This window comes from Mercenaria mercenaria, chromosome 8 (genome assembly GCF_021730395.1).
Source record: "Mercenaria mercenaria strain notata chromosome 8, MADL_Memer_1, whole genome shotgun sequence".
Classification (NCBI taxonomy): domain Eukaryota; kingdom Metazoa; phylum Mollusca; class Bivalvia; order Venerida; family Veneridae; genus Mercenaria; species Mercenaria mercenaria.
In genome coordinates this window covers 12,202,490-12,225,604 of record NC_069368.1, presented here as the reverse complement: position 1 = coordinate 12,225,604, position 23,115 = coordinate 12,202,490, and the positions used below count along the sequence as shown (strand labels likewise).

General features: G+C 34.6%; 1 protein-coding gene across 2 annotated transcripts in view; it reads left to right on the top strand.

Moving 5' to 3' along the window:
- Window positions 1–23,115, top strand: part of LOC123523042 (FMRFamide receptor-like) — a 138,825-nt gene that overhangs the window by 40,865 nt on the left and 74,845 nt on the right. Inside the window, exons 1-2 of one of the 2 annotated variants that reach the window (XM_045300633.2) lie at window positions 6,767–6,984; window positions 17,817–17,875. The gene's annotated coding sequence lies outside the window, so the exon portion shown is untranslated. Of the gene's footprint in view, window positions 1–6,766; window positions 6,985–17,816; window positions 17,876–23,115 lie in introns of those variants that run through there. The other variant, XM_045300631.2, reaches the window with a different exon arrangement.

Below are 23,115 nucleotides of genomic sequence, written 5' to 3'. Positions count from 1 at the left end.
TAGAATTTAACTTCATCAACTGGATGTATTTTACAATGGGATTTTGACAGTTATATATTAGGACGACCAGCACATATTTATGCAATCTCGCCAGGCATATGAATGTTTTTGACAACACAGAAAATGACGTCACTCGGTTTTCAGCTATTTCCGGAAGTAAAGAAAACGAAAGTAGAAATGCTAAACTTGAAAACGAAAGCCGTTTTTTGATTCGCAGATAGTCAGAGGTCACGCGAAGGGGTCACCCCGTCTAAATATATGCGCGCTCAAAATGTCATTTTTGATGTTGTCTGCGAGTGTCAGTATATGCCTCAGATGTAAGATATAAACGTATTTGAGAGCTGCAGACCTAGACATTTCAGAAATATTTTTTAAAAAAATTTCGTATAATAAATGTTGTTTCTACGGAAGCGTGAAAAGGCCATCAGACGCTAATACGTTTTAGTACGTTAAGGCTGCGGAACGGATATATCAACAAATTGGAAATTCTAAACAAGCGAGGTAGTACATCGATTATAAGATGAGCGAAAGCATTTGATTATGTAAACGTATGTAAGCTCTGTATATCTCTTATGTGAACAGGCTGTGAACGTTATCATTGAACACTTGACAGGGGTATTGGCCTCTTCTGTGATGTAAGCAAGGGGATAAAATTGAAACAAATGATCAGTTAGATAAAAGATGAAAGGAAACTCCTTCGTATTAATCATGAAGATTATAGGAATAATTTGACGTCTTCACAGCTTAAATTTGGAACAGTGAAGGTTAATTGGTAAAGAAATCATTAGGTGTTGTAACGTATACAGAAACACTTCATATTTCAGCAAACACATACGTAAGTATGTGTCTTGTAGCAAGGAATGTGCCAAATGAAATGTTATATTATATTGCAATATATTATATAAAAGAAATAAAAAGGCTAACATTGTTTTTAATTACAGGGACAAGGGTTTATATAAGAAAGGATGATTAACATATTAATCAGCAGTCCTTCCTTCTGTGCCGAATGACTACTGGAACTCATTGGACACGTGTTTCCAGTCCTCTTGGATCACAGCGTTCATTCAAAATGGTTTTATAATTGAGTGTCACTATGCTGCAGTTATTTTTGTCAGAACTGGTATTATGGAATGAAAAACAGATAATGCAAATGCTATAGAATTAGTCTTCATGAAAGGTGATAAAACTTATGTGAAAGTATGTAAGGATATTTATCTTACGTCAACAGATTAATTGAGTTTTATCACGCACTCGAATAACAAGACTCTGGGAGTTATGTATTTTCTTGATTTGATGTAACTAGGAGATTATACGGAAAGGAATTATTTATTTGGTGAAAGATTAAAGTAAATACGTCTCAATTGATCATACAGATAGAGAAATAATTTGACGTTTCTGCAATCTAAATTTGTAAAAGAGAGGGTTAATTGGTAAAACATACCATTAGTTGTTAAAAAGTATTAATCTAAAGGCAGATCTTACCTGCACGTGTGATATACTACGGTGTGTGTAACCTCCGCGTAATATTTTTCATATAGCGCGAAAATTATGCAATTTACCATTTACTTAGAACGACTTGCCAAAGAATAAATGTCAAACTATGATATCATGCTTAATATCAGTTTTCAAACGGACTAAATACATTATTCTGTTACTTCTTTTTTATATACCCAAGGAGGCATATAGTTTTGAACCGTCTGTCAGTCTGTCGGTCTGTCAGTCTGTCGTCTGTCTTCGCATTTCGTGTCGTCCATATCTTTGTCATCGATGGATGATTCAAATACTTGGCATGAATGTGTACCACAGTAAGACGACGTGTCGCGCGCAAGACCCAGGTCCGTAGCTCAAAGGTCAAGGTCACACTTAGACGTTAAAGGTCATTTTTCATGATAGTGCATTCGTGTCCGGTCCATATCTTTGTCATCCATGGATGGATTTTCAAATAATTTGGCATGAATGTGTACCACAGTAAGACGACGTGTCGCGCGCAAGACCCAGGTCCGTAGCTCAAAGGTCAAGGTCACAGTTAGACTTTAAAGGTCATATTTCATGATAGTGCATTGATGGGCGTGTCCGGTCCATATCTTTGTCATTTATGCATAGATTTTAAAATTATTGGGCATGAATATGTACCACAGTAAGACGACGTGTCGCGCGCAAGACCCAGGTCCGTAGGTCAAAGGTCCTAAACTCTAACATCGGCCATAACTATTCATTCAAAGTGCCATCGGGGGCATGTGTCATCCTATGGAGACAGCTCTTGTTTTTTTTTTTTTTTTTGTTTTTTGTTTTTTTTTTAACTCTTGATGGCATTCGTACTTACAATGACAATACGATAAATATACTTTTTGTGTTTATACTGGAATTGTACAAAACGTTGGGACTATCAAGAAGGAGAAAAGGTAGGTCAGGAAATAAATAAGATATCTAGGTGTTAACAGCGAAGTATCATTAGAATGTTTGCCATTAATAGATTTAATTGAACCGTGTCTGAGATTGTTTTGAAAAGTTCTGCTGGTCTTACGGCAGTACTGAGCCCATTCGGTGTAACAGTAATTATTGTCTTGTAAAACCTAAAATAGTATGTGTAAGTGGTTGTTTCGATGTACTTTCGATACTTAGTGGTGTCGATGTTGTATTTTGGACCTTTTGCGAATATACGTTGCATTTGTTTTAAGTAGGATCAACTCATATGTATTAATTGTTATAAGACTTAGTAAATAATGAACGGAGTCGTTAATATACTGTTTGTTCCAACGGTAGGTGACGCTTGTTGGTTTATCATTGAAAGACACCTAGTATGAAGTGCGGTACCGACTACTAAAGCATTACATACTAATTAATTATAAATAAATGAATTCCGATTGCCCTAAATTGTGCATAAAACATCATATGACTGGAATACTAACATTAACCTGACAGTACAGCTTGTGTTAGTTCATATATATGTATTGCAGTTACTGACTTCTTTTCTCAGTGATACTCAGTGATATGATGTGATAAGCACCAAAGAAAATTGTCGCCCCCCCCCCCCCCCACCCCCTCATTGGTCAACATTATTTTTTCTGTTGCATATCACATATTTTACAGCTGACAAATTATCAGAGTGATGCATTCTTATTTGTCACATTGTCACTTTAATGTAAATGAAAATTCCTGCGCAATGATTTTATCAAATCACTTATAATACGCCTTTGAGTAATTCAAAGTAAAATAAAGAATTTCGACAAATCGCAAGAAATAACTTTATCTTCCGGATTTAAGTTATTGTTTGCAAACAATGTTTCTGCAAAACTGATAACCATTTAACATTACTGTTAGAAAGTTTGTTTCTGTTTCCAATTATGAGATGATAATTAACATCATAAAGGTGTTACCACACAACGCAAGAATAACCTCTATTATGCAAAGCTTGTGCCCAAATGAGTGTACAGCTTATGTAATTAGTAAACATTTAATGGGGAGATGCTGCTTAGTAATTTTTTTATGTTACATTCTGTTTTCTTTATGTATTTTTTAAGATTGACCCCAAACAGTCTTAGTGCATCTGAGATTGCAGGTGTTGCCTTCAGAAAGACGTACAAGCGAACCGAAAAAGAAAACAAACGCATGTTTATAGATTTACGCAGGGGCCTTCGTGGCCGAGTGGTTAAGGTCGCTGACTTCCAATCATTTGCCCCTCACCGATGTGGGTTCGAGTCTCACGCGGGGCGTTGAATTCTTCATGTGAGGAAGCCATCCAGCTGACTTGCGGAATCTCGGAGATTCTACCCAGGTGCCCGCTCGTTATGAAATAATGCACGAAGGGGCACCTGGGGTCTTCCTCCACCACTGAAGCTGGAAAGTCGCCATATGACCTATAATTGTGTAAAACATAACAAACAAAAAAGTAGCTTTATGCTAGTATTTTTCTCTGTTGCCTGTATCTAAATTTAATTAATAATCAGTTTTTCAGACTTTCTTTGTCCTTTATTTTAGACTAACCTTTATAACTATCATGACTTTAATAATCGTATACCAATAGTAAACCAATTTCTTATATATATCTAGAATATAGCGTCGAAAAAGAAGTATTCCGGAGCGATTTGCTCCAAAAAGACTTTTAAGAATAACATGAGCATCAGCATGGATTAGGTCTAAATAAATCATACATAATTTATTGACAGTACGGAATACGTCATCAAAAGCAAAGCATATATTCAAGTTGGGTTCAAAAGTTGCATCAAGTTTTGACAGCAGAATAAATATCAGCAGTTGGAAACTCTTAAACGATGCAAACAACCGATATAGTATTTACAGTTGTTTAGGAGATACCATCTAAACACGTTTAAACATTATCTATATTAATGTTCATGTTATATAAAGTAACATCTTATTAAATTGAAATCAAAGTTAGTAACTATCGTTTACGTGTATTCACTAGAAGCTGTGTGTACTTCGGCACTCCACAATAATACATCTGATATCAAAATTAATGTAGATTTATCTTCGTTAAAAAAGATTGTTACCAATATAAGTAAAAATGATACAAAAAGGTTTAAAGTAATATTTGCACATTGTCAAGTTACTCTTAAAATGTCGGATATCTCCAATGATGTTTTAATGGAAATCTGCGGTTGTCTGGCAGAAAAGTTTACGAACATTTACTTACTATTATTTAAATTATTGGTACATTGAACGTTTCCAACTCAGCATTTGATTAGTGTATAGAAATCTGGAAATTTATCACAAAATTGTTCCTCAGATACCAATACTCATATATTTAAACGTGAAAAGGTTTAGTCAAACTCGCATTAAATTTTCGTGCTGAAAATATTTTCAATTCCTAGATCTATTATAAACTCTCTCAAAAGTATTATCTACACAGGTCGATTGTCACTAGTGTCTAGCACGCTAGTTTTCTATGGTTATCGTGCTGTAAAAATGATGCAATATGAAAACGGATTACCTCAAAAATTGTTGCAAACAGTTGACAGGATATATATACATGTAGTCTCTTTTTCTGTGATGTAAACCAGTAGATAAAATTGAAACAAATGATCAATTGGATTATAGGTGTAAGGAAACACATTTATATTAATCAAGAATACATAATAATAATTGACGTCTTCACAGCTTAAATTGGGAACAGAGAAGGTTAAATGGTAAAGAAATCATTAGGTTTTTAAAGTATGCAGCAACACTTCATATTACAACGAACACATCCGAAAACATTTGTATTTCAGCAAGGAATGTGCGAAATAAAAAGTTATGTTACAATATATCGTTTTATATTATATGAAAGAAATAAAAGAGCTAGCTCAGTTTTAAATTACACAGTTAATGGTTTATATAAGAAAGGATAATATGTAGAGTGACTGCTAGTGATGGGCAAATCGGTTAGATTTGCCAACCGATTAATCGGCATAATCGGACAAGCCAACCGATTCGATTAATCGGATATAATCGGATAATCGGTTACTCTAGTTGCATATCTATAAGTTCACCTCACAGTGTATGTTTTATGTCATTAATTAAGAAATGAACCACACAGACTTCTATTGTAACCCTTCATAAACATAAGTAAGTTAACAGCATAAAAGTAAAATATTTGTGAAGATAGTAAACTTCAAAGCAGGTACTGGTCTCAATTTCACCAGACTCTTATCCAATGATATATTGTGAGATTAAATTAAAATCATAAGGAGCAAAAAACAAGTATTAACGATTTATTAATTCTTAATAACGACTGGAATGATTTCAATCCCACAAAATCAAAAATTGAAAATACCTTTGCTGTAAGTCTAACAGCATGCTATGCATACTGCCATACTAATGTCAAGAGTTTAGATTGATGCTTTTTCCAGCGTAATTTTGTAAAAGCCATATATCTTCCAAAATCTGGGTGATCAAAGATGAACTCAGTTTCTTTCGAGACTTTGGAGGAAGCCATTTTTACGTAGAGTAGTTTCCCTTAGCGTAATTGCCCCAAAGAACAGTAAGTACCAGAAAGAAAAAGGTCAGAAACAACTAAATTATCCGTTTGGGGTGCCAAGTAATTAATCGGTCAGGGAAAAGTGAAGTCGGCGATCGCGTTCATGAATGCAACACCGACGATTATTCGATTGTCGCCGATTGTCGGCCCATCACTAGTGACTGCTGGAATAAGTCGCAGCTTATTTGGACTCCGTGATTCCAGTCCTCTTCGATCATGTTGTTCATTCTGTTTGATTTATAATGGAGCCTCGCTACGTTGCAGTTTTTTGTCAGAGCTGGTATATGAGATGCAGAGGTGAAAAACAGATAATGCAAATGCTATAGAATTAGTCTTCATGTCAGGGTGATAGAACTTATAAGAAAGTATGCAAGGACATACATCTTACGTCAACAGATTAATGGAGTTTTGTCATGCACTTGAATAACAAGACTCTGGGGGTTACGCATTTTCTTGATTGATGTAAACCAGGAGATTATACCGAAAGAAATTATTAGTTTGGTAAAAGATGAAAGTAAATTCATCTCGACTGATCATACAGATAGAGAAATAATTTGACGTTTTTGCAGTCAAAATTTATAAACGAGAGGGTTAATTGGTAAACCACGCCATTAGTTGTTAAAAAGCATTAATCTAAAGGCAGATCTTCCGTGCACATGTGATATACCGCGGTGTGTGGAACCTGCGCATAATATTTTTCATAAAGTTATATATAGCCCGAAAATTATATAATTTACCATTTAGTTTGGACGAATTGCCAAAGAATAAATGTCAAACAGTAATATTATGCCAAACAGCTTTCAAACGTACAGATGTATATTTCTGTTACTTCCTTTTTTGTTTTAATTCTTGAAACGAATGATTTACAAGCATTCGTATTTAAAAATGACAATACGATAAATATAAATTTGTGTGTTTCTATTGGAATTATACAAAACATTGGGACATTTAAAGATGAAATATCAAGCATCCATTCTGCTATACACGCCGCTTAAAGTGAAAAAAGGAAGGTAGGTCAATAAATGGACAATAGATATCATCAGAATGTTTGTCATTAATAGATTTCATCGAACCGAGTCTGCGATTGTTTCTTAAAGGTTCTGCTGGTCTTACGGCAGTTAGGTGCCCATTCAGTGTAACAATAATTCTTGTCTTGTAAAACCTAAAAAATTAGTATTTGTATTGACAATGGTATACTTAAAAATGTTCTGTGTCGGTATTTCAGACTTTTGTGAATATACATTATATTTCTTTTAAGTAAAGGATCAATTCGTATGCATTTATTGATAGAGGAAATTAGTAAATAATGAACGGAGTAGTTAATACACTGTTTGTTTCAAAGGGAAGTGACGCTGTTTGGTTTTTCATTAAAAGAAACCGAGTATGATGTGCAGGACCGACTACGAAAGCATTACATACTAATTATAAATAAATGTATTCTGTTTAGCCTAAACTGTGCATAAAACATCATATGACTGGAATACTAATATTAACATGACAGTACGGCTTGCGTTAGTTCATATATTTGTATTGAGTTACTGACGTTTTTGCTCAGCGATATGATGTCATAAGCACCAGAAAAATATTATATTTGATATTCTCCTCGGCTACCATATTATTTTTTGTTGCATATCACATATTTACAGCTGACGAACTATCGGAGAGGTGCGTTCTTATTTGTCACTTTGCTTAATATAAATGAAAATTCCTGCGCAATTATTTATCAAATCACTTATAAATCGCCTTTGAGTAATTTAAAGCAAAATAATGAATTTCTTTCCGACAGATCACAGAAAATAACTATCTTCCGGATTTAAGTTATTGCTTGCAAACCGTGTTTCTGCAAAACTGATTTAACAGTTGTTTCTGTTTCCAAATATGTGGTAAGAATTAACATTTACCACACAACGCAAAAATAATCTCTATTATGCAACGCTTATGCCCAAATGAGTGTATAGTTTATGTAATTAGTTAAAGCAGCATGTCTCCAGATCGTTCGACAACAACAAAAATGTTTTTAGATATCTTGAAATAAATGCTATATTTCTTAAGAAGGCTTTAAAACATAAGTATTGACAAACTTTATGTTACAGAAACATGAGAATTTGCTGTTTTTACTACTTTTTACGATGAAAATCGAAAAGCGTATGTCACGCTTTTACTCCAGGTAAACTGTCTCGATTATAAAAATCTATATTTTGAAGTCATTATTCACTACTTCAGCTATAGCGCTATTGCTTACGACGACGAATAAAATGTCTTTATTGCCGCGGCGGTCCGGGGTTCGATTCCCGGCGGGGTCATATTTTTTTCTTGATTTGGAACTTTTAAAATATTTTAGAAACAAAAATTCATATTCTAATGTTCATAATATGACCAAACTTCAATTTGAAAGAAAGATTATTTTGTAGCCAAATCTGGAGGTATGCTGCTTTAACATTTAATGGGTAGATAGTGCTAAGTACAAATCATTAACACCTGTAATGAGCAAGGTATTTTATGAAGAATATGCACGTAAGACAGTTTGTTTTGCTCCCTTCGTTGTTAACCTTTAGCCTGCTGGCGGCAAGTGATTCGGCCTTTGCGACCAGTGCAGACCAAGATCAGCCTGTACATCCGCGCAGTCTGATCATGGTCTGCACTGTTCGCTATTCTGTCAGTAAATTTTCAGTGAACACCCCTTCGAATAATAAATGGTATTGCCCAAACTGAATGATGGACCAGTCCATTTTAGAAATTTAGCAGGCTAAGGGTTAACTGCATAAACTGAACTAAGACGTAACATGATAGCTTGTTCAAAAAATAGGAAAACAATGGATAAAAATCCTTCGTTAAAATGTAGATGTTGAAAAAAAATGATGTTATCTTACTTCATGGTTGCATTGCGGGACCGAGGACAATAACGCGGTATCCACTGGCAATTATATTCAGAGATACTAATGTATATATACATTAAACGTTTATAAGGGTAATTAACACTGTGAAATATGTTACAATTAAGTAAGTCGCTCCAGGTGTTGCCTTCAGAAAGACGTAAAAGCGAACCGAAAAAGAAAACAAACGCATATTTATAGCTTTACGATTCTTAAAGTATTTTTCTCTGTTGCCTGTAAATTAATAGTAGTTTTTCAGACTTTCTTTGTCCTTTTTTTAAACAAACTTTCATTACTTTTTTAGTCGTATACCAATATTAAACCCGTTTCTTATATATATCAAGATTATAGCGTCGAAATAGGAGTAGTCTGGAACGAGGCTGTTAACAATAATATGAGCATGAATATGGGTTAGGTCTAATCGCAGGTTTGCATATAATGCATAAATTATTGTTACATTACACACAGTAGGGAATACTTCAGCAAAATCAAAGCATATATTCAATTTGGGGTCAAAAGTTGCGGCAAGTTTTGACAGCAGAATAAATATCAGCAAGTGGAATCTCTCTGAAACGATGCAAACAACCGATATAGTGTTTACAGTTGTCAAGGAGATTCCATCTAAACACGATTAAACATTATCTAAATATCATTTGAAAGTACTTTCGACACGAAAAATTGATGCGAGTTTGGCTAAACATCTTCACGTTTAAATAAATGAGTATTGGTATCTGAGGAACTAATTTGTGATTAGTTTTCAGATTTCGATACACTAATCGAATGCTGAAATGGAAACGTTCAATGTAACAAGAATTTAAATGATTTTAAGTAAATTTCTGTAAACTTTTCTGCCAGACAACCGCAGATTTTCATTAAAAACATCAAATTGGAGATTCGACATTTTAAGAGAAATTTGACAATGTGTAATCATTACTTTAAACGTTTTTGTATATTGTTTTCCTATATTGGTAACAATTTTTTTAAATGAAGATAAATTAAAAATCTACATTTTCGTATAAATTTTGATATCAGATGTATTATTGTGGAGTGCCAAAGAACACACAGCTTCTAGTGAATATATGAAAACGATAGTTACTTTGATTTCAACTAAATAAGATGTTTCTTTATTATTACAATGAACATTCTAAACTCTCTTCACAGGACGATTGTCAAGAGTGTCTAGATAACTATCGTGCTGTAAAAAGATATGATATAAAATCGGATTACCTCAAAAATTGTTGCAAACAGTGCGCGATGGTGCGCGATTGGCGTAATATTTTATATCTGATCTGAAAGAATTTCAACACCTGCAATGTGAGTAGCAATTAACCTCCACAGTTACGAGGAATATTGTTCTCTAAAATAAATAATGCTGATCCGATAAAAGTCGATAATATGAAGAAAGATATTGCATACCACCTGTAAGAAGTTTGGTGCCTCTGTGGCAGAATGGTAAAAGTGCCACAAGGAAGCCATTCACCTACTTTCCGGAGGTACGGTAGTTCTACTCATCTGCCTAGCCCGTATCTAAAATATTATCCAGAGGAGCGTATAGGGTTTTGCTCTATCATTTGACCCATGAAAGTCATGATATGTCATGAAGTTTGTAGATGTGACTTAAATTCAATAAAGCACCAAAAGAAAACTATCCATAAATCATGATAGATCATAATGATATTGTTTGACTCGTAACGAGTTACCTGTGCTTCATTTTAAAGTACTTATTCCAGAAAGAATTCCTTGTCTTAAGCATATTAAGATATACTACGATTTTCAATACATAAATAAACTGTTATAAATCTAAAATCAAGATGGAAACTTGATTTGTTTTTATAAAACTCGAATGCGTATAAAATGCACTGATGCAATATTACCGTAAGCTAGAGCAGTAATTTGTAATAACACTTAAAAACATATGTGTTAGAAAGTGGTGTACTGAGGTAATGTGTTTCATCTTACAGTGGTTTCGAGCTCTTACGTTAATTATTTTTGCGTAATTATCTCGCTGCAATAATTATGTTTGGTAATCAGAGCCCCCGCCAAGAAATCGAAGTACAACGAATAAGAAATCTCAAAACCTTTGTATTTCTGTTGTAGAAAATAACTTTCTTTCCAAGCATGAAGTGGTTCCACATAACTTTAAGCAATGTCATGACAAGAAATACAGTCATCAAAAGCGATCATTTTGCTGCAAAATGCATTATCTGGATCATTAGCTCGCTGACTGCTGTAGAATTACATTTCATTAATTGATTAAATTGATTAGTTGACTATATAAAGTCTCATTGTTTACATATAGCTCTAACATGTTGGCTATGAGTTGATGTATTATTTATTCAGTAATGATCCATTTGAAATCTTACTTTAAATACTATTCCCTTTGTGGTATAATTCCCAGGGTTGTGCTGTTTCTGGCAGATAAGTTTGGCTATGTTATGATTTTTTTCCTACCTGGATAAAAAAGTTGTAACGAAAAACCAGGCGCTCACATGTCGTGTTATATTCCATTAACCAAACTATAGCTCCGTAATTTGCTCGTGTATGTAGACATTTTCAGCCAGATGAAATGTGTTTTTATATCTTTAGATTAGTTTTGATTGATAAAACGTTGTTCTGTTAACTTTTTACAAACCACATATCGGCAAAGTGTTAATGTCGTCATTCCATTTGATAATGTGATTTATATACCAGGCATGTTTGTTGGGTTTAACTTCGTACGGCGACCTTCCAGCTTTTTTTATGGTGGAGGAAGACCCCAAATGCCCCTCTGGGCATTATTTCATCACGGGCGGCACCTGAGTAGAACCAACGTCCTTTCTTAAGCTAGCTGTATGGCTTCATCACATGAAGAATTCTACGCCCCAAGTAAGGCTCGAACCAACATCAGTGAGGGACAAGTGGTTTGAAGTCGCCGACCTTAACCCTTCGGCCACGGAAGCCCCATGTTTTTGAAAGATTTACATCTTTGCTGTCAATATTGTCAGGGATTTACACTATTCTGATAAGTTGTGCTGCGTTTTTAAACGTCATTCATTGAAAGTTGAAATACCGTCGTCACATCTACAACAGATACGATTGATATGCTATTGAATGTGCATGATACTACATTAATTTAGATAAGATTGTTTGCGTAACATAAATCGTTTCTGTTCGGCTTATCTACAAGTTTGTGCTAATTTTTCTCATTATCCTAATGCATTCAGCTCACTTGGCATTTATTCAGTTAAAGCTACGTATATTCGGTTACAGAGAACGAACGAACGCTCTGGTCTGCAGATAACGCTTTATTACTAATGTTTTCAGCCGTAATGACAGCTTACATCAAAAGAATACTTGCTACCATATTACATATATATAACAGTCGGATTGTCTGCATCTATCAGAGGCAAACACGTGCTTTTGCTAATTTGATGAATTATTAGTGGGCCAGATAACAGAATTGTGAACTAGTGGCATGAAATACGTGACAAACTTGCTGAATGAGATCGCAACGTCATTATGTGTATCCTGTGTTAATACAGTCGCTGTTCAGACTGGTTATTCTATAAATGTGAACATACATGATGTTATGGTTATTGTTTCTTCTGTGTGTTCTAGACTTCAATGAAAATTTAGTTCTGATGCAAAATTTGATATAGATCTCTATCTTAAATTTAGAAAATACTCAAGGATCAACTGAATATTTTCTTTCCCGTTAAATAATTCAGAAATAAAAACTGTGCGTATATACTCAAACTCAGTTCAAAGGAAATCCATAATTCGAAAATGAGAACCCTTACCCATTTCAAATAAAATCCGGCCGTATGCGGCCTTATGGAAGTCATGTCTTCATGTCTACTGTATATTCTTCTCTTTTTTCCTGGAAATAGAGAATTGTACTTATCCTGGCAGAACTTCTGACCATAATCAAATATGGATCTCAATAACGTTACATCAAAGCATACGATAATATGTTTGGCAATATGTATAATCCGTTCTTTGATTTATTTCCTTTCTCCATTTATATAATATTCATGTAATAACTTTCTAGGAAAGAAGTAACAAGATCAATAGTCCTCCCGACATTGTCACCAGACAATGAATAATATTGTCTCGGTCAGAACCTAATCAGAAAACAAATTAGTATATAACTGAGATGCACTTTGATAAATTGTCACTGCTAGTAAAAGAGAATGTTGAGTGTCCTGCTGACGCTTCTAAGTTTGTTTTGTTTTATTTTTTGTTGGGTTAAATGTCACACCGACACAATTATAGGTCATGTGGTGACTTTCCAGGTTGTGATGTTGGAGTGAGACCCCATATACCACTCCGGGCATAATTTCATCACGGGTGGGCATCTGTGTAGAACCACTGACCACCCGTAAGCCAGCTGGATTACTTTCTCACATGAAGAATTCTTCGCCCCGAGCGAGGCACGAACCCACATCGGTGAGATGCAAGTAATTTGAAGTCAGCGACCTTAACCACTCGGCAACTGAGGCCCCTGGCGTTGCTAAGAGTTGTTGTGTAGATTGAATACATGTGTCACAAAAAATAACTTGAGAGTACGGGGGACATTCGATATCTTTCAGACTCGAAAAGGTAGATGAATTACATAATTATCAAAGTCGCGAATGACTTCGAAACATGCGGAAACATATCCGGTAAAAACATTATCAGATGATAAGAAATTAATAGAGACAATAAACACTTTCGTATATTATTTCCTGTCAATAGTCGGTATTTTTTATTTGAATAAGGTATGTGAAGCTGAAATTTACTTGTCTGGTATGAAACGCAAGAGGCATCCACGAACAACTTGTAAAATACTTAATATCATTCATAACTTTTACTTAACGTCAAGTTTGTTTTGCGAATCAAAAATAAATTAAACAAATAGCAACTTGTATAAAGACATTGTCTACTGCCAAAGAGAAAGTGCAACCATGTTTTAAATTTTTGTCTGTTTCACATAATATGTTTCGGTTCGAATGCCTTCATATATGGTTATTTTAATAATGCTGGTAGTGAAGAATCGTTTGATTAACTAACGTTACCAAGTAAAATAATTGCCGTTTTCCGTAGTGTATTGCCAACGATTTTCCTGCTCGTCTTAAAAAAACTTTGTCTGGATGTTTGTCTTACAAAAAATGCGGATAAGTTTGTCATATTTAGGTTACCAAATCGAATCATAGAAACGCCTTGTCAGCACTTTAGAGGTCTTTTTTTAACTTTTCTTTGCTATATATGGCTTCTGATCAGAATATTCGTCTTTAAGAATTCAATTGTCAAACTGGGTAATCTGGAATCAGAAACCTGGACGGCAGACCGTATTATAGACAAATCTTGTTACCACTCAAGAGGATAATGTCCCCCCTTGTCTATAAAAAAAACTTGTCTTTATGAAATCTGCTAGGTGATTGTATCACGTATATCTGATAAAAAATTTTGAAAAAAATTGTTTTGACTATTATGTGATATTGAGATCCTGTGCTTGAAGTAAGCTAGTATATTAGACATATCAAAATAACGTGTTACCTCAGAATAGCTAAGAACAGGGCGCAAATGTACAAGCGTTTCCTCACCTGTTGTACAAATAGCAACATCAGCTTGTTCTGACAAATTACCTATGATCTTTAAGATACGCTTATCTTAATCCTTTAAATGTTGTAAGTGTTCTGTTCTGACAGATTGTCAAAATTGATATATCTTACAACTCTGTAGTTATTTGATAAACCATCTCTGCCAACACGTTATTCCTTTGTTGCGACAGAATTATGCATCCGCATTTTCACGATTATTGTTATCATAATTTGTATGTTATCGTATGCATGTTATGCCGGTGGCTCTAGGATATTGCTCATGGTCGGATGATTTCGAAACAAGGAAGATATTCACACTTTGCAAGAAAAATCATTGTCTGATTATATTACGAACCGTAGGCCTTTTCAGTAGGAATCAACATGAATGTACTTCTTATGTGAAAAATATAAGGCAAGTCATGTATCTGAAGACAGAGTAATACAAAGCTTGATTTTAAGGCCTAAAATACTGTTACATCCGTTAACAAGAATCTTTCTTGATTTCTTTGAGTATCACACAAAATTATAAAATAACTTCAATACAATTAAAGATAAAATTGTACTTCAAAAGTTTCTTCTACCATCTGGAATTCTTCTTGATCGTTGGGAACTTTGTCCGGAATATTCACAAAAAGCTGTTTGAGATGAAACGGTAGGGATTTCTGAACGAAGCCAGGAATAGGTTGCAAGCCGTTCTTATTTCTTACTGATTACATCTACAGACATCATTTTCAGTATGTTGGGAGCATTTCAGTGATAGAAAAACCAGATATAGCCACTCAGTATAGCTTGTCTACATACCAAATATCCAAACAAATGAAATGTTACGCTTACTCAGACTATGTCACGAATGAGGATTCAATGCTTTAAATGTTGAATAAGTTTAAGACTCCATTTACTTTCTAACTAATGCAATATTCGCTTTATTTGTATTGTACCATATTACGTATGTAAAAATATTTGTCAACTGTAGTTGATGTGCTCATAGTGCCCATCATTAGATATAATCTGTTTATAGATTTAGATACCAATTTGCCTTTATTTATTTCCTGGCTTATTTATCAAATAGTTATATTTAGGCAAGAAGCTTGTCGCTTCTTCATTCTTAACTAATTTCATTGATTTTTAAGGGATGAGAGATTGTTTCAAATTCAAAATCAACTTTTTTCGACGCCTTATGCATAGCATAAAGCGCTAATTGTTTGCATTTCAGTTCTTCCTCTTTTGTGTAATACTTCTTGTAGCAATTTAGGACAATCGTTTAGATAATCATAAATAGTAAAAAGAAAATGGTAGATGTCCCAAAACCAGAGCACCAAAAACACAACCACAGAGCCATGCACCGTAAAGTAGGCCCACAAAAGAAAGAAACTATGACAAAAAAATATAGCAGACTGGTTGCTTCATAAATCCAACAACAAGTATATTTTAATTATATGCAACATATAAAAATGGGTAAGGAGTAGATGAAAGGATGGGTGTGTTGGAAAAAGTGAAAAAAACAGAAATTGATATTCAGCTCCAAAGAAACATGTCTTCCTACACCGCAAACCACAGAAGCGCAAACATTACGCCCACGAGACAAACATATACGGCACACATATACACACACACAGCAAACAAACATACATGCAGGAAAAAGCAGCACATAAGGCACTCATAGTACAAAGAGAGGGGGTGGGGCGAAAATGCAAGAGTCGAAGTGGGTGGGGGAGAAACATCAACGACACGCAAGACAATATACTTACCATAAATTACGAAACGGACAAAAGACATATGAAAAAGGGGCAGTAACCTATATAAATATATAAATATAAAGGAAACTGGGGAGGGGGGTTAAATACGTTTAGGGCATGCAGACCTAAAAAGCACATATAAAGGGCCCAAAACTCGCGTTTCTTTTTAAAATGTAATAAAAACGAACCATGTACCAGTATTGCTCTCGAAAAAGAATAACAGGAACATTTGTGTTGCAGAGATTTTTTTTCATGTTTTCCAATTGTTAACTGAATCTGCTCTTATTTTGCTTTATTGTATTCCTCGTTGAAGGAGTTACTCTATATTTGATTCCATTTCAGCTGATGCATTTTATGTTATATAAACTTAACATAGAGCGGATTGTGTGTGAATGAATAGTACACATTAATTACATTATCAAGGGAAATAGGAAAATTGAAATTCACACTTAAAGTCATAATTTTATTCCAAAGCGAGTTTGAAATCATTAACATAAACGATCATATATAGGAACTCATCAGAGGCACCGTTTGGAAACGGTCGATGCCAAAACCACCGTTTTGGAGTTTAAACCGGTTATATAGTGGGCATCTATCTTTACCCTTAACCGCAATGGTTCAAAGATAACAAAACAGTGTAAATGTAAATTACCTAAGACATGAATGGGTACCTTAAAGCTTGTAAACTCTACAATTTTATGACCATAAACACATGTACTCAGTCCCTATACAGAGGACTGGGTATCAAGAGAAACACAATTAAGGTCTTTACGAAATAGGACAGAAGACGGATCAAAACACCTCAGTCCCTGTGGATTGCCTATTGCCTATCATGATATCCCACCAGTTCCGTCAAGCACAATTAAACACAAAAGCGTAGCATTCAGTTGTAAAAGGATTGAACATCACTGGCGTTGCGGATCACAGCCTCCTTTAAAAGGGTTAGATCTTTACTTTATATAACTGGAACGTTTTTTGATCGACTGTCATTTCTAAACAAATGCAAACACGCAGACAAATGTTGTACAAAAGGTTTTCAACGAACCAACAATTTGCTTAACTTGTTCCAGTTGTAGCCAGTGCCTGATATGGTATATGAGACACACAGTGTATCTTTCTTTTAGGTCAGAATATCGTTTTATCATTTGTTATAACTAAAGTTTTCGTAACGTACTGATGTACATGTATGTAGAAATTGATTTTTCTTGAATAAGCCTACTGCGCTAAGTTCACTAATTGAAAATACAATAAACGTGTTGTTCAGTAGACCAAATATTTTCGTAATACTAAACACTGTGAGGGTTTACATCAAAGGAAAACTTGCTATTTATAGTTCAGAAATTTGTCGGCCTACATTTATTTCGTAAAGTCAGTGATATTTCTTGGGTATTGTTATCTGCCAAATTGATATAATTGATTTGTTGGCTTCATGTAAAAAGTAAATCACTATTTAATTCTGTACTGAGCATGTCTTCGTGTTTAACTTCAGTTACAACATTAACAGGACCGACATCAGTCACAACTGCATACTGCATATCACACATAAAAATATTTTACGGATACAAAATTTTTCAGTTATTTACATAAGAATTGTGTTTAAGAAACCATCATTTTGATTTTAGTTCGTCAAAACGTAATTTCAGACTGACATGAAATATGTTTTCTTTTTCAGATGTGTGCGTAATTTAAACCCCAAAAAAAGGATAAATTTCGTGTTTTCAACTAGATACTGTGAGTATAAATATTAACTTGAATTAAATTCAGTTTATTCTTTACATTTTTAGAAGTGTGTTTTAGATACCGCCTGTTATGTACAGGCTACAATTTCCAACTGTGACATATCTCTACATTACAAAATCACATGAATAGATATTTAAGAAACATTTGCAAGATTATACCTGATTATGCGCACAACATAATCTGTAAAATTATATTGATCGTTGTCATTTTATTCATTTTAGAGAGTAAAGGTTTTATCAACATGACCATTTTTATTTTCGTCAGTAATATTATGCGTTTGAATAAAAATATTTGTAAAATTGATTCATGAACTGCAGATATAAAACTTTACTTGTAGGTACCAAATTAGATCTCTAAGTATTGAAACAATCAAATTTTCAGAAGTAATCAGAGTATATAATGCAGGTATGAACCTGTACCTGCAAGTATAAAAATATTGATACCTGTGGGTTCATTTCTGATTTGTGGCAACTGGCATTTTTTATACCTGTATGCATAATATTGTATCTTCAAATATTACTGCTGAATAACTGTCGCTCAATAACTAAAACTATTTCCAGAAGACGGAAGACCGAGGGACAACAGTTTTTTTTATTGACTGGCAAGCCATTCAAAAAATTTCGAATAGAAATCGAATTAGGAACCGAAAAGTATTTGTCTTGCCTACAAAACCTCTAATCTGTTTATCAGATTATTGAATAAATCTGTGAAAATATAGTAAAAATCATCAGTAATGCGGTTAAAACTTCAATACCTAAACACATTCCATAGGAGCTTGGACTTACATTTGTCGAAATAGGTTTGTTTTGCTCACACACGAAACCTGTTTCAAGACATTTAGTTGATTGAAATAGTATCTGGCAGCAGCCTCACTTCCAAATATCTACTTCCATCCAAATCTAGCTTTAAAAGATCCTATCCAACATCTTAAATCAATAAAGAAATTTGTCTTGAACAATTTCTCAGTAATGTTTTCCCTATTGATTAATTTATTATCGTAATACCATCACAAACCCAGCATCCATTATCGTTTTTTATCAATAATTTGGTATTGTTTGCTACAAACTTATTGCTGTGATTATACCCACAGTCTGCGTGCACGATATACGATAAGATACCAGTTAATTTGCATTTATTGGTAATGAATTGGAATAGATTTACGTGTGAAACAGCTCCAATTTTGTTATAAAAGTTCTACGATATGTAAATCGGTAACTTGAGCAAACGAAAATAGTCTGAATGTTTAGGGAGTTATTGCAAATTGAACTCGTAAAGGCGTCTGTTTGATTAGTGTATCCCAAGAAAATACTATAATAGTGTAAGAGTCTGTATGGAAACATTTTGTTGACAACTTCTATCAGTTGATATGTGTTGTTGTTTATGACGGTTCTTTGTGGTCCGTTCAGTGTAATTCTTTTCTAAAAAAAAACAAGGATAAATCCAACAGGGAAAGCCATGTTCTGAACACGCAGCCTCCCCAAACGCCAACCCAGCACGCGGACGCGCACACGACCAACACACACATACACTCTCACACAAAGCAAACACACTAGGTCAAAATGAACAAATAAAGGAACACAGTGGGGCACCGCCTTGGAACGGTCAGTGGCAAAACCACTATTGGGAAGCTATGACCTGTTTATGGTGCACCTAGCCTCACTTTTACCCCCATCATGTTCCATTGTCACAGGGCAGTGTAAATAAAAGTTATTCCCGCCAAGTGAAACCCTAACATACGCAATGGCAACAGAAAGCATGTTTTGTAAAACACAAAAATGCTCTTGTATATCTATATAAAAATCAATCCTTATGAACATAAAACGCCTTTGCAGAAGACGGATCAACAAGGGAAACACCCTTAGGGCCCGGCGAAACAGGCCAAAGACAGAAATCAAAATAGCTTAGCCCTGGTCGGATTTAAGAACTACCTATCATAGAGTCCTCCACCTGTTCCGTCAGACACAATCAAAGAGGAAAGCATAGCGTCCCACTGTAAAACTGAACACCCAAACATCTTAACATGTTTCCCTCAAGCCGATATCTGATATATGTGTTGCACTGTTGTTTTCATTTCTTGCTATTAAAAACCGCATCAAACCAGGTCAGTTATCATTTTTCCGGGTTGCGATCTCTCTTCTTACTAACCTAAAACAATGACACAAAATCTCGACTAGTACTAGGACTCAGTGTTGTAAATCCGACTGATTCTTTTGAATCGCGGTGTTTATTCAATGTTTTATTTACAAAAGAGATTTTTAAAGGGGAAGAGAGGTGCTGCGCATTTCATTATCTATCATAAACATACTTATATAGCTTTGTTGTGTTCTGTGATCCCACAGGATCTTGTTATATTGGATAGATTGTTCCTGAATTATGATATGTGTTACATTGCGATATATTTCTATGCACAAAAAGAGGTAAGACGTAACATGTAGTATAACAGTCGCTGAAAGCATTACACACATTAAACAAACTAGTGCCTCATATCATAAAACATGCCACCCGTTACTGAATTTTAAAGATATCGCATACAGTATGCCCTTTATATCTATATATATAAGATAGATTTTGAAAATAATAATAAGCGTGTTATTGCAAACAGTAGAAAAGTATGAAGGACAACAGATATACCTAACAATTCACATAATATATAAACAATACTGACAGTATACCAGTTGAAATCAATGACAACGCAAGTAGACATGGCCAACGACAATGTTGGATTTTATGTATTTGTGGCAAGCTAACTTCCTATTTACCTGCTATAGGACCTGTTTGACAAAATAGCCTGTTGTACTACAGAAACCGAGGTATTACTGTACGCACAGTGTACAGAAATTAGAACATTACACTATAACGATACTTTCAGAGATTTGCACAACAGAATTCAGATGTTTAAATATGACCATTTTTATGGTACAAAAGTTTGCATGTTCACGGAAATAATTATACCATACCCGATGTAATTTTCAAATGTAAAACTCATACAAAGCTTAACAGCAGGCTATATAAAATTTCCCAAGTTACCAGACGTAAATTTTCTCTTTATCTCCAGTCGGTGCTATGAATTTATTGTTTTCATGATATTGAGATGATGCTTTTAATATCAAGTCTTGTCTTGATATCAAGGGAATCATTCGAAGATACGTTACTGTAAATGCTAATGGCTAAGTTGCGATACTGCCAGTGACTCTTTAAAACGTGTTTATGTATTTCTAAACATGATAACTGTTTGATGCACTTAACCGATGAATTTCAGTTATAAGAATTGACGCTTTTCTGTAAATTTTAGTCTTGTGTATTAGTCCGTATTATATTTCCTAAATGGATCATGGATCAAATTTTAGGGCATTACACATGGACAGTTATTAAAGTAAAGCCAACTTAATTCCCTTGCAGATTCATTAATTCCATTATGTGTGCGAAACTCTTTTTATATATTTGCCTGAATGCGTTGTTTCAATGCTCAGCTTCAATACTCGATGTGATATTTTCGTTTTGCACATAATATTCGCCTGGTTGTATTATTTCAATGCTCAGCGTCTGTAATTGCCCCGTCTGCAATAATCAACAGTCATACAAAATGCTGTATATTACTCCCTTTCCAAGCATTACAGTAATAACTGTAGCAAAGAAATGATGCAGCAGATAATGTACATAATAACTTGTGTGGCTTCAAATTCCTGAACATTTAAGTAAAGAAAAAAGCATGTACTGTAATTTCAAATGTCATGCAAGATATTCATTGTGAAGGATTTCAAAGATAATTTAAATTGAAGCTTGAAGATAAAAGTCTGTCCCAGCTACAATAAGCAGACTCAGATGTGTAGTATAATAATGTTCTGAACACATGAATATGTATTGGAAGAGACTGTCAGATACATAAGATCTGGCCACACCATTGGGAAATGTATTTTATTTATCATATTTTATGGCTGTTGTTCTTGTCCTCTTCGCAACATCTCGACTTTTCCTTTACCGAAAAGCTGTAGTCACTCTCTTCACTTGCGCCTGATCACTGATGGTAAAGAAAACAACACAACCGTGTAGTCCTGGTTAATATTTATCACCTCACCGATATATTTCGTAGACGGTCAGTCGACATGTGATTACCAAATTGTATTTATGTTGTACTATGATTTATAGTGTTTACTTGTATTGGATTCGGTTATGATCTTCTGTACCGCAAGCTGGAAAGAAATTTGACATAGATACGAAATTGCTGAAGTGTAATACAGTACCTAAATACTAATACACCTTTTACTAAACTACGTTTTGTACATGTATGAGTCTAAACACCCAATTCATTCTTCTGTTCTACAGAAGAAGAGATAATTGGCCAAATGTTCCTTACATCAAAGTACTTCAGTAGTTGTATACTCTGCTGCTTGAACTGTTAGAAGCATTATAGTATGTCACTCATTATTTATTTATTTATTTTGCTGGGTTTAATGTCGCACCGACACAGTCATAGGTCATATGGCGACTTTCCAGCTTTGATGGTGGAGGAAGACCCCAGGTGCCCCTCCGTGCATTATTTCATCACGAGCGGGCACCTGGGTAGAACCACCGACCTTCCGTAAGCCAGTTGGATGGCTTCCTCACATAAAGAATTCAACGCCCTGAGTGAGGCTCGAACCCACATCGATGAGGGGCAAGTGATTGGAAGTCAGCGACCTTAACCACCCGGCCACGGAGGCCACTCATTATAGTATGCCACTCATAATACTGATTTTGGACGACAGTTAATAGGTACATATCATTAATAGAGCCAAGAAACCTTGTTAATCTTACGAGTAATTGCCATCTAACTATAGGTGATACAGTCACGTAACAAAGAATATATATACCTTCCATCTCTAATTAGCTTGGCATGAGGCATAACTTCATAACTATCTTTTTTTATCTATTTCGCACCATTGCTGTAATTTGTATCTCACAAATGACCGCTTTATTACATATTTCGTTGTCTAATTATTCGGCTTTCATAGTATTCACGTCAGAAGTATTTAATAATGATATAAGTTACAGTATATAATGTATTTTCCCACACACTGTAAAAATAATATATCAAGCCCGTAGTGTTACGAAATGCGAGAATAGATCTTAAATACACCTATTTCTAAATGGAAGCCTGAAAAGAAGCCAGCAGTTTAAGAAATTGATCGCATACGGTTTCAAAGTTTACATTAAGCCTTAAAATTTACATAGAAATGTACGCCACCGACAAT